The 12409-nt window shown below is 35.3% G+C and overlaps 1 pseudogene; it reads left to right on the top strand.

Moving 5' to 3' along the window:
- The first annotated feature begins 895 nt into the window (after window positions 1-895).
- Window positions 896-12409, top strand: part of LOC118750146 — a 14160-nt pseudogene continuing 2646 nt past the window's right edge.

Below are 12409 nucleotides of genomic sequence, written 5' to 3' on the forward strand. Positions count from 1 at the left end.
GATGAGAATTTCTACAAGCGTTGTACCAGTTAAGCTGTCGCAGAGTTCGTGCAAAATTTCGGCAGCGCTACTGTGGTACCGCTTTATTATGTTCTTCGAACGGGCACACAAACTTATGCATATATATACCTTTGTATATAAACAAAACCAAAAGAAACAACAAATATGTCTATCAGCCCAGCCAGCAAAATATCCCGAAACGTATCCGAAAATGGAAACAATTTCGTGTAAAAACCTGATGTTTCATCCGTTTTCCGATTCCGTTTTCGGACGTTTTTCAGATCAGTTCTAGCACTAAAGTGTTCATCCGAAACGTATGTGCAGAAAACTATCGAAAATGGTTGTAAAACGGATACTTTTTCGTCTGTTTTCCTGAAATTTGTCTGATTCAATTTTTCGTTGAAAACGATTTTATTATAAACTTCACAGAAACTTTTTCATAGTTATAGGAAACCAAACAAAAAACAAATTTAAGATTCAGCAATTATTTCGATTAATAAATAGTTTTAATGTGTTGCTTCTGAGGGAATTCGAATCTGGAACCTCCTGAAAGCTAACAAATAGTAGCTCACTTCGCTGCACACTCAGCTACTGGCGAATACGTATACATGTTTTCAAATGCTCAGTTTGAACAATTATTGTAAAATTATTGTTTTAAAATAATTTCCGGATACGAAAAATGTACGAAAACTGCACTGTCGACAAAAAGTACGTTTCTCTGCTGGCTGGGAGGTTGTATATCTATTTAATTAGCAAAGTGTAAGTTCGTCAAACGAAAAATCTTTGGTGTTAAAACTGTTCAGCAACTTAGAAAATATAAGTGGCGAATACAGAACCAAAGAAAAAACTTTATCTCCAAAGTGAAGAAAAAGTGCTGATTGAAGAAAATTGGAATTATTGGTATATTTTCTTCCAAAGCAATACGCAGTTACTCCAACTGAAAGTTCTGCTAGTTTTCCTGTCTCCAACATGAAAAACGCAGACCTAGAGGCATTGAATGCCGTAGAGAAAGAGTTGAATCGTGTAATATCTATGTTTCAAGATATACGGGAAAATGCTGCCGCAGAAATAGCGGATGTAGCTACGTTATTGGAAGAGCAAGAGATGACTGGCACAATAAATACCAGTACACAAGTGGATGCGCCTTCCGATGTAGATGATCCAATGGCTGATGAAGCCGAAATGCAGGTCGAAATGGAACCGGCAAAACCACGACTCAACGAGTGCCAAGTGAAGCACGTACTGAACACATTGCACAAGGCCAACGAAAAATCGCAACGGCTTTCGGCGGAAAATCGTGATTTGCACGGATCAGTGTCAAAAGTGGGCAAAGCAATCGATCGCAATTTTGTTTCCGATTTCACGGCTACAACGCGCGTCGATGCACTACAAGATGAAGACAACTTGATGTTGCTAAACAAAGTAATGGCAAAGCATTATTGTCGCCAGGGTATGGACGGCCACGGGTAGGACACGTCTACTAATTAAGGAGTCTGGCATGCCCGAAGAAATGGCGCAAGAAGTTTTCGACTCTGAAAGCAGCTTCGCTGAAATCTATCGCATTTAGAAGGGTATACAGCATCAAGAATTGGGGCGAGCACTAGAGTGGGCAACACGCTATTCCAACTCTTGGATTCAAACTACATCGCTTAGCATTTTTGCAAATCATGTCGCGTGGTATAGGCGCACAAGCAGAGGCGATCGCTTACGCCAGCAAAAATTTTAACAAGTTTATCGGTCGCTTCGAACATGAAATACCAAATTTGATGGGATGCTTCATTTATTTGCCCATGGGCGTAGATACTTCGCCGTATAAGCATTTGATATCACCACAAGTGTGGATGGAGGCATCATATGTATTTATGAAAGACGCCTGCCATACATTGGGTATTAGCAAAAAATTCAGCATTATCTGTGGCTATTAACGCTGGATACACAGCTCTGCCAGCGTTGCTCAATATTGAGCAGGTTATGCAGTCACGTCAGGTGTTAAGCATTTGGAATGCGCGTGATGAGTTGCCAATAGAGATTGATCTTGATCCAGAGTATCGTTATCACTCGATTTTCGCTTGTCCCATTTTACACCAGCGCCCGAGGACAGATGTAGTCGTATGTATTTTTACCTGGAAAGGAAAATTTATATTAATTGGAATTCATATTAACTAAAATTTTTTACACTTTTTTACCTGGTTGCGTGCGTAGAACCTCGTGCATTAAGAAAATTCCAATGGTGTGAATGAATTCTTTTCATTGATATGTGTCAATACCAGGGTTCGGACTACTCAAAGTGTTCAGGAGAAATCACTCAAACAACGGGAGTAAAAACAGATTTTCGTAGTAGAGCTTCATCTTTTTTACGCAGTCATGATGGCGCAAAAAGTGGAGTATTTCATAAGAGGATCTAGTAACAATCTTTTACGTAAACCGAAAGTAGATAATTGAAATTTTGTTTCAGTTTGTACTTGAAGTCAGAATAGCTAAACAAGTTCATTTACGTTATATTGTCTAACTTCATTAAAATCCTCCTCATCCGAACTTAGTCTTTTGACTCAAATTAGAATTTTATTTCTGGAGTAAAATGCTAACGAAACTGACTAAAGTAGCAAATCTACATACTTTTTTTCAAACCGTACTAAACCCAATTGTCAACCGAGTTGAGTCTGTTAAACGTTCGCATGTATATACACGTTCCACATTGGAAAAAACAGCTGTTGGATATACCATCGCACCATTAGTCATTCATTGTCCCATCGTCAGCTTGCTTTCATAAAATAATACTCATCCACAAAACAAAATGCATTGCCATGTTGAGACATTAATGCATTATATATTTCACATATTTTAAGGAAAAAGTCAAAAGGAAAATGTGATATTTTATTGTCACATTTCACATGCCAGCTTAAATTAATCAATTCTGCTGCATCCGTGCTACCCTGCATGTGTGGCCGGAAATTACATCCAGTGACGCTAAAACTGTCTCTCTTTTTGCTGGCAGGGAAGTTGTATGGTGTCGAGAAGAACAAATCTTCTACAATCGTCGATTAATAATCTACATGGTTTCAATAAATCAATTTAATTACTATTCGATTAATATCACTAAAGAGAGTAGATTTTTAATTTTTTTAAATTGGCAATTTTTTAATCTAATAAATGCAAATTTGCTGTTTTGAAGTATAAATAAAACTCACCTCTGCCCATGCATTCCTGCTCAATGGAATGTATGGCATTTGTACGATCCACTTTTCATTTTTTTGTGGGACGCAAGCTTGCCTTATACATAATTTACACGAGTCAGTTTGCGCCGTACGAATGATAAATCCCATTTACACAAACCAAACTGTTCATATGCATTAGCGATATAGTTATGCCCCTAATTTAATTAGTCAAGGTCGATACACTCGCCACCCAACAACCCATATCAAGCGTAAAACTCGAACCAACGTAAAGTATCGACACAATTTCAGAGGAAACGATGTCTCAATTTGTCGCAATGAGGAAAAGCGCCGAACAGCGCGCACATCGCTATCCGCAACCATGTCGCCTATGCGACGCAAATCATCCGATCAGGATTTGCCCTTTATATAGTGCGAAATCGCCAGAGGAAAGATTGCGTGAGGCCTTACTAGGACGCTACTACGCTAATTGCCTCGCGATGATTCATCGAATTAAAATGCTGCATGAGCGAAGGCAGATGTAAACGATGTGGCGAAAAGCACCACTTGACACTACATTTCGAGGATGAACCCAGCACATCGAAAAAGTCATGGGCCCAACAGGTGGAGGAGGAAGAAGAAAATTCCGATGGTGTGATCTCGCTACTTGCGTCCGATTCTGGAACGAAAACGCGACCTTTCCGTCCAGATACCGAAAAAGGTGCACTTTCAGGCGATGCAGCGGAGACTCGGCCTCTCCGCGCATTCGCAGAATGGGGATCGGAAACTAGGCCTTTCCGACCCCTGTCGCAGCACGAGCGGAACCGGTTAGGTGGAGCGGAAACCAGGCCTTTCCGCCTGCGTAATCTCAAACGCAAGTCTTCTCGACGCACTCAAAGGAAGGTAGACTGGCGACTCAGCCTCACCAGCTGTCGAAACGACGTGCGTTCCGAAACGGAATCTTGGGTCACCATACTATAGCTGCGCCAATACTGCAACCAATGATCGCTATCGCTCCGACTGCAGTCGTTAAAGTAGAGGCTGGAGGGTGCCTACATTTGATCCGCGCCCTTATCGACGTATGTTCCCCTCGAACTATAATATCACTTGACTAAGCCCGAGAGCTGCGTCTGGACGAGACGTGCGTTAGCGGAGAAAGAGGCTGTCCGTTATGCCTACGGGGGAAAATATGGGCAAAACAAACGGGTAGCAACTCACGCTATTGCGCTACCCAATTTTAGCAGGATAAGCCCATCTAACAGCGCGGATGCCTCAGTGGCTGAACCGTACGCGCATATACGCTTGGCGGACCCTCGCTTTTATGCGTCCGCACCGATACGCGTGATCCTGGGAACCGACGTTTACGCAGATATTTTATTACCTGGTACACTGCCCACAATATTTGGACCACTGCTCGCTCAAAGCACCATATTTGGTTGGGTGCTGTCCGGGGTCTATAGAGCGTAATTTTATTTTTTGTTTACATACATACATTATATCTAAATTATCATACCCAAAAATGAAAAAAATAAAGAATTTAAATAAAGTGCATTTGAAAAAGTAACTACGTACATTTCCTTAATTACCACTTATATTTACAGCTGCAGTAGCACTTCATAGAGGAAGGACGAGCTCTACCTTAATGAAGGCCGACGCTGCTGCCCAATTTTGTCATTAATGTCAAGACTTAGAACACATTTGTTTGTAAAAACCATGTTCGCTTGGTAGCTGAAACGCGGCCGATATTTAGATGTTGCTTACCGCAAGGGGGCCGGGATGTTTAGGCACCACCCTAATGTGTCATTCACATATGCGTACATTTATGCATGCACACTTGTACACATGTATATATATTATAAATTCGCGCCGTTAGTTTAAGTTTCCCGCCGGATAAAGTATCTTTCGTTGAATTTCCCCTCAATTCTTTGTCCGGCGGTTCGAACGAAAATGTTGTTGATAATTTATTAAAGAAATTGAAACGAAGATGTAATTGTGTTTTGTTTGGCGACGTTCTTCTGAATCTAAGTAGTCATATGGAAAAATACCTTTACGTTTCATTAAACCAAAGTGATGATCGTTAGGAAAAAAAATCTTTGTTATTTCTAAATCATTATTATTTTTATTCTTAGCTAAACTGTCTAAACTAGAAGGCATGAATCGAAATGAATCTAAAAACCGAAGTTCCATGATATCTTTATCATTAACATATTTTCTCTTTGATATCGAAATATACAATTCTTTGTTTAAGGGAATAATATGTATATCCCCCTTAACAGATGACAACTCTTTAATAAATAGATGACAGTCATATTTCGATAAATTATGAAAAAATATTGGAATAAAATTTGCTATCTAATATTCCAAATTACATTTATTATGTGCTGGACCTCGATATTCACCAGTTAAGTGACAATGGTCTGCTACCCTATCATTTAATAAAAGTTCAATTCCACAAATATGACAAACTATATCCTCTTTTTGACGTCTAAGTTGGTTGGTAGTTAATGGATATATTCTAACTGTTTTACTTAAATATAGGTAGTAAATATCTAAAACATCATCGAAAATACTTATAAAAAAATGTTTTGGAGCATCAACACCGCTATATATTTTAAAACGATTCAATTGGTAATTATATGAACACTTAATAAAATAACAATAGGCATAAGGAATATGTTCTTGTACACATTGAGTCCTAGTAGAATTTTGAATATCTATTGGGTTTAGAATACATTCGAAATCTGCATATATAGTAAATGGTACATCTATTTGTTTTTTAAAATTTTGAAATTTTAATATTCTTTTTTCAGGTTTAGGCATACGTCTTACAATTTTTCTACAATGCATTTTACAAATATATAATTTTTGCTTAGCTCTTGTAAGTTGGGAACTAAGTAATCTACTTAAATTTTTTATCCAAACATAATGGCTTTCATTCAAATCATCACTGTATAAAGAAATAAGATTAACGTGATGCGATTCTTATGTTAAATAATAGGGGCCTACTAACAAATTGTTTTCTATACCAAACACATTTACACTAATATCTGGATTATTTGATTCAAATATTTCAATATCTTTTATTTGTAATGGGAAATTTAAATTTTGAAAATTGACTACTTTATGATTATTCAAAGTTATAATGGAATCTTGGATATTTCTAATGTTATATGAAGAGCACTTTTCTCTGCTTTGTAAGGATGGGTAAAGGATGAAATTATCGCCCACTTAAAGCAATATACATCATTGTTAACAATATTAATACATGCTTTTTTATCTGCAATTAGTTTTGGTAGTGGTATATATGATGAGCCTCTAATTGGTTGATATTTATTTATGTTTACTTCTAGATGAATAATTACACTTAGACACCAACCACTATCTCGCTCTTGAAATGTGTTCATTTTTCAATCAATTTACTAAACTTTTCTTTAATTATATCAACAACATTGTTGTTCTCCACATTGAATTTGAGTATGGAGAGGCAACTATCTGGAAGTATTTTACATAAAAAATTTACTAAGTATTGCCCGGTTTGTAGTTGCAGTTAAAGAAAACACATGAAAAGGCACGATTTTTTTTAAATTCGAAAAAATGTAAATATTTCAAAAACGGTGACACTTTTACCTGAACATTTTTTGTTTATCAGGGAGCCCACCCCCCCACCTACCTTCCCATAAAGTTTGGCACGTTACTTCTGGCACACCCTGTCTTATATATATATTATATATATGTATGTCTTTTCACAAAAACTACACGGATACATTTTAATTTTTTTATTTGAGAAATTGTTCAAAAAAAATATTAAAAAAAGTTTATCCTGTATGAAATTCAAATAATGGTGAAGTAAATTTTTCACCAGGTTTAATCAATTCAATATAAAATGTATTACATATTATTTATTGTTTCAATAGTTGAATCTTCTAAGGAGTTGTAGGATTCCGGAAGAAAAAGAGCACTATCATGTAGTTCTATCATTACCTTCTCCCCAAACTTTGTCTTCATAGTTTATTACCGTTTATTACAAGTGTTGTTGGATAAACAGTATTAAAAATTCTTACAAAATGATTTTATTATCCTTAAAATATAGATGAATTGAAACAACAGCTCCTTCAAACTATTTACTGTATGTTTTCATTGAAAAGACGTCTCATTTATATGCATTGGGACAAGTAACCTTATCTGTCTAAATGTATATTTATATTTATATATGGATGTGTCTATCGGTATATATTTTGCGGTTTGTTGATATATATCGTGCAGCGGAAATTATAGTTTCACACTACTAGTCAAGGTGTATTTAACAAGGTGGTGTTGGGGCGACAGCTGAGTTTTTCGCCACAGAGGGAATTACGTCAAACTGATGTGTTTGTTGTAACTCATACCAACGACAGTATGGATACCTGCGTATCATTTGTTAGTGTAATTTTTTACTTATATACGGCCAACACCACCTTGTTAAATACACCTTGCTACTAGTAAAGTTATAATTTCTAGTTTAGTATCAAGCAGACAGCACAATAAAAAAGGAAAAAAACAAAATGTCTTTCCCGAAATATCTAGAAAATTTTTTAAGAAAATATAACGATTAAATTGATAAAGAACATCAAATATTTCTTTATTCTATAATAAATGAATTGCGACCATGTTTATCGGAGCCATTCATATATTCACCCAATGGATTGCATAAGAAAGATTGTCATTTTGTTAATAATTCATACAAAGAAATAGTAGATATATGTAATTGTATTTCGCTTTATTCCCGATATAAAACATTGAAAAAAATTTATATTTTATATGCGGTCATGTCTAAGGAGCCTAGATGGTTGTAAAGAAACAACTGTGTGATAAAGAAACCACAATTATGATAAGATTAGTGTATTTCGAGAAATGGTTCAAGAAGATATAAAAACGAGTTTTATTTTGTAATAAACTTATTGTATTAACATATTTATGGAAAGCACATTAACGTTGAGCAAGGGATTCTGAAAATTATATAAACTTTGACAGCGAACAACAAATGTTTAATTTTGTCTTGGATCAAGATAATAATCAGCTTCAAAAACTAGAAGAGCCCGCCCAATCCCTTCAAGTTACAACTGAAGTAAAGACACATGTGACGAATAAGCGTAAGAGACAACGACCTTCAAAGATAATACTAGCTGAAGATTCTACACAAAAAGCCACCCAACTAAAAGCTAACACCAAAAATGAAAATAATTGTATTGATCTTTGTGAACCAACTCTGCCAGCTGTTCCTATAAATGGAATTATAAACACTAAAGGGTTGTTAAAAGTTTGAAAAATTAATTTAAATGGTTAGGGAAAAGAAGTTCCCTTATTTGAAGTGAATTTTAAAAATGATGGAGATATTCAGAAATTAAAATTTTTAATACAACAGTGGTTTGATGATGAAATTGAAGCGGATAATAGTGATGTGGAATGCGCTCAAACTTCAACAAAAAAACTTAATATTAGCTGTGATGTTGAATGGATCCGTGAAGATAAACTTCTTAATGAACTTTTAGGAATTGTATATAAATATAAAGGTATTGGTGGTTTTGCCCGTACTAAGCACTTGAAAAAAGTTTATATGCATTTATTAATTTTAGTTATAACAAATTGTTTATTTACAAATGTACAAATGTTTTAAATAATATATTTTATTTGTTTTTTGTTATTTTTTTGGCCTTTTTTTAACAATTATATTCAACAATTTTATAATGAGCTCGAGGCCATGGAAATAAGCAAACGATAATTTACAAGGCGTCTTAGCACGGTGCATAGGCAACTGGCTGAGTCAGTGGGATCGTCGGTTCGAATCCTACTGAAAGAAGTCTGATGAGGAAATGTGGTGATTTCCGAAATAGCTATCACTTCTACCATTTTTTCAAATTATTGTTGCTTTTCCACAATAAATTTTCATTTAATAAATGGCCTCGAGCTCATTATAAAATTGTTGAATATAATTGTTAAAAAAAGGCCAAAAAAAAAAAAAAAAAAAATAACTTAAGGACGAGCACACCTAAAAGTTAAGCATTCTAAAAATTTGTACCATATGTAGCACAATCTGCATCTCGCTTAAATGCTAATACATTTACTTCAAATTCTCCATATGTTGCCTCCTTTTAAAATTTTCTAGGAGTTCCATTAGTGTTTAATCATAAATGATATTCCATCTGTTCTGTAAGTAATTGGCGTATAAAACTTTCACAAAGTCTTTGCAAATCAAATTTCCAAATATTGTTATTCCTCCATTGTTTTCCGATGGAATTCCTTCGCTCTTTTTCACTGAATACCGGATTCAAAACAGGAGACAAAATTCCAATTCCTTCAGGAGTAACATAATCCACAATAATAATATCATCATCCTCATCAAAATTAAATGCTGAACTAGGCATTTTAATTATACTAAAAATGGATTTATGTATTGGGTTAGAAAAATTAATAAGAATGAAAACATAAAATTAAATGTTTTTATATACTCCCAACACTTGTTAACTTCAATTAAAAATATAAATAAAATTACCAATCTTCATATTTATGTGGTTTCATGAAATTCTCACACACACACACTTTTTATTAAAACGGGAGCGCCAACTTTTCCCTTACAAAAACGCGCCCCGGGCCCCAAACACACGCACGACCCCTCTCCCCAAGCGTTCACTCCAGCGACAGCCCCAGCCCCAACCCCCCAAGCCCCCACCCGCCAGCGCCCAGTCCCCAACCGCCAGCGGCCAGTCCCCAACACCTACCTCTCAGCGCCCTCCCATAGCCCCAGCGCCCCAGCGCTCTACCCCTTAAACACTGAACAGCTCCTGCATAATGGGTGTCTGTCTTAAAACCACAAAATAAACATACACACTTGTGCTCACATTAAATACTCACCCATATATATATGTAAGTATGTACATACATTCCCTTTCATCAAAAAACACCATTTTTCCTTTCACCATTTGGTCCAGAACCCGTATTTATATACTACTTGCAGTATGAAATATTCGGTTTGTATGGGAGGTGCCGCGCCCCCTTTTCCAATAGCTCCAATTTTTCTCCGGTAGTATACGATTGATTTTAAATATCTCCATACCAAGTTCCAGTACTCTACCGTGAGCATTTCCAGAAATATGCAGTATGAAAAATTCGGTTTGTATGGAAGGTGCCACGCCCTTTTTTTCAGTAGCTCCGATTTTTCTCCAATAGTATACGATTGATTTTGTTTATCTCCATACCAAGTTCCTGAACTCTATCGTGAACACTTCCAGCGATATGCAGTATGAAAAATTCGGTTTGTATGGGAGGTGGCACGCCCCCTTTCCCATTAGCTCAAATATTTTCTCCAGTAGTATGCGATTGCTTTCGTTTATCTCCATACCAAGTTGCAGTACTCCAATGGTATGCGATTGAATTCGTTTATCCCCATACCAAGTTCCAGAACTCTACCATGACTACTTTCAGAAATATGCAGTATGAAATGTTCGGTTTGTACGGGAGGCGCCACGCCCCGTTTTCCCATAGCTACAATTTTCCTCCAAGATTATGCGATTTATTTCATATACCGCAACAGGGCCGTAGCGAGTATTTTCTTCGGGGGGTTTCTGGCAAATTTTTTTTTAGTTTCACTTTAATTTCAACATATTTTGATTAAAAGAAAAATACTGATAAAAATAAAACTTTTCATAAAAACAGGGTTGAAATCTTGAAATTCCTGCCCGTAGTTTGTTTGTAAGTCAAATATGAGTGGCATTGTGCTGCTATGATAGCACAACCGAATAATCATAGCCAACTTATGTACAGTAGTCAAAAAAATTATAGCCGCACCAAATTTTGACAAGTTTTAAAATATTATTTTTGTTGTTATTTAATTTCGGTTAGTTTTTTTATAGTTCGTTCTTTACCAAGATCCGTATAAATACAAGTTTAAAGGCAGTGTAACACGATTGGGTATTTGCTAAAATTTGGTGTAAATCGTATCCCAATTGTTTGAACACCCAAAATATTTTTCACTATCCCAATCACGAAAATTGATTTATTGAAATTTTTCAATAGAGCATCGCTGTATTGTACCAATCTTTTGAATGCAAAAAAAAAATTGTCCCACTTTTTTTTACCAATAGCCCAATATAAAAATTTATAAATCTGTACAAATGTACCCATCGAGTAACACTGCCTTAAAAATTGATGCAATTTAAAAAAAAACTACAAATTTTCGTTAAAATTTCGAGTTTTTTAATTAAATTCTGAGTATGCAGTTTGTAGCCCATTGAATTCTAGTAGAATAAAGTACACGTTTCAAATGGCTAAAAATGTCGATTGATTTTTTAGAATTTTTAAAAGTTCGAAATTTGTACGAAAGTTTGTTGAATTTTTTTTGAATATTGCACAAATGAGTAGTCCACTTGCAAACAGCGTTATGTGATTTTATAATAGAGAGCCATAATTTAAAAAAACGTCTACAACAATACAACTACAAGTAACATCCAAATTGTATATTTCTCTTTATTATCTGAAAATTTGGATAAACAAGAGCCTAATAACATTAAAAAACAATATCGCAGTGTAGTAGTTTTTGCAAATTTTATATATAAAAATTTAATATAGCAAGTTTCGAAACAGTATTTTTTACATAGCTATCTTTTTTTAGCTCTTCGCGTTCTCTCTTCCATGAAAATTGGTCTGCTTCTTTTTTACGACGCCTTCCACTAGGTACCGAAACTACCACGTTTTTTTTGCAGTTTTCTAAGTTCATCAGAAGATGGAGACTTTTGAAAGTGTATAAACGAGTATTATAGCGACTTTTGCAATAGTAGGTAACATTTGATGCTATTTTTTTCAGAAAATAGAAAGATTTTGCACTGTATTGTTAGTGGACATGAAACTACTTTAAATACTGGTACGTTACTCACCAAAAACTAAAAATCTAAAAAAATTTGCAATTGGACTGCTCAAATTTGGAAACATGGATTTTCACGGATTTTGTTAAATAACGAACTATATTTTTATTTAAAAATATAACAAAAGTTCAATAACAACAAATATAATACGTTAAAACTTGGCAAAAAGTGGTTCGGTTATAATTTTTTGACCACTGTATGTATTTTTTTATATCTTGAATTGGACCTTCACATTGTACATAAAGGAAGTACATAACAAAATAAAAAAATAAATGCCTTTTTTTGAAGCTCGTTTTGCCTTTTCCAAGTTTAAGTGCCTTAAAAATCTACATTTCTACATTTCGGGGGGGGGGGGGGGGGTTT

The sequence above is a fragment of the Rhagoletis pomonella genome, unplaced genomic scaffold (assembly GCF_013731165.1).
Source record: "Rhagoletis pomonella isolate Grant_MI unplaced genomic scaffold, Rhpom_1.0 Rhpom_scaffold_00151, whole genome shotgun sequence".
NCBI lineage: Eukaryota > Metazoa > Arthropoda > Insecta > Diptera > Tephritidae > Rhagoletis > Rhagoletis pomonella.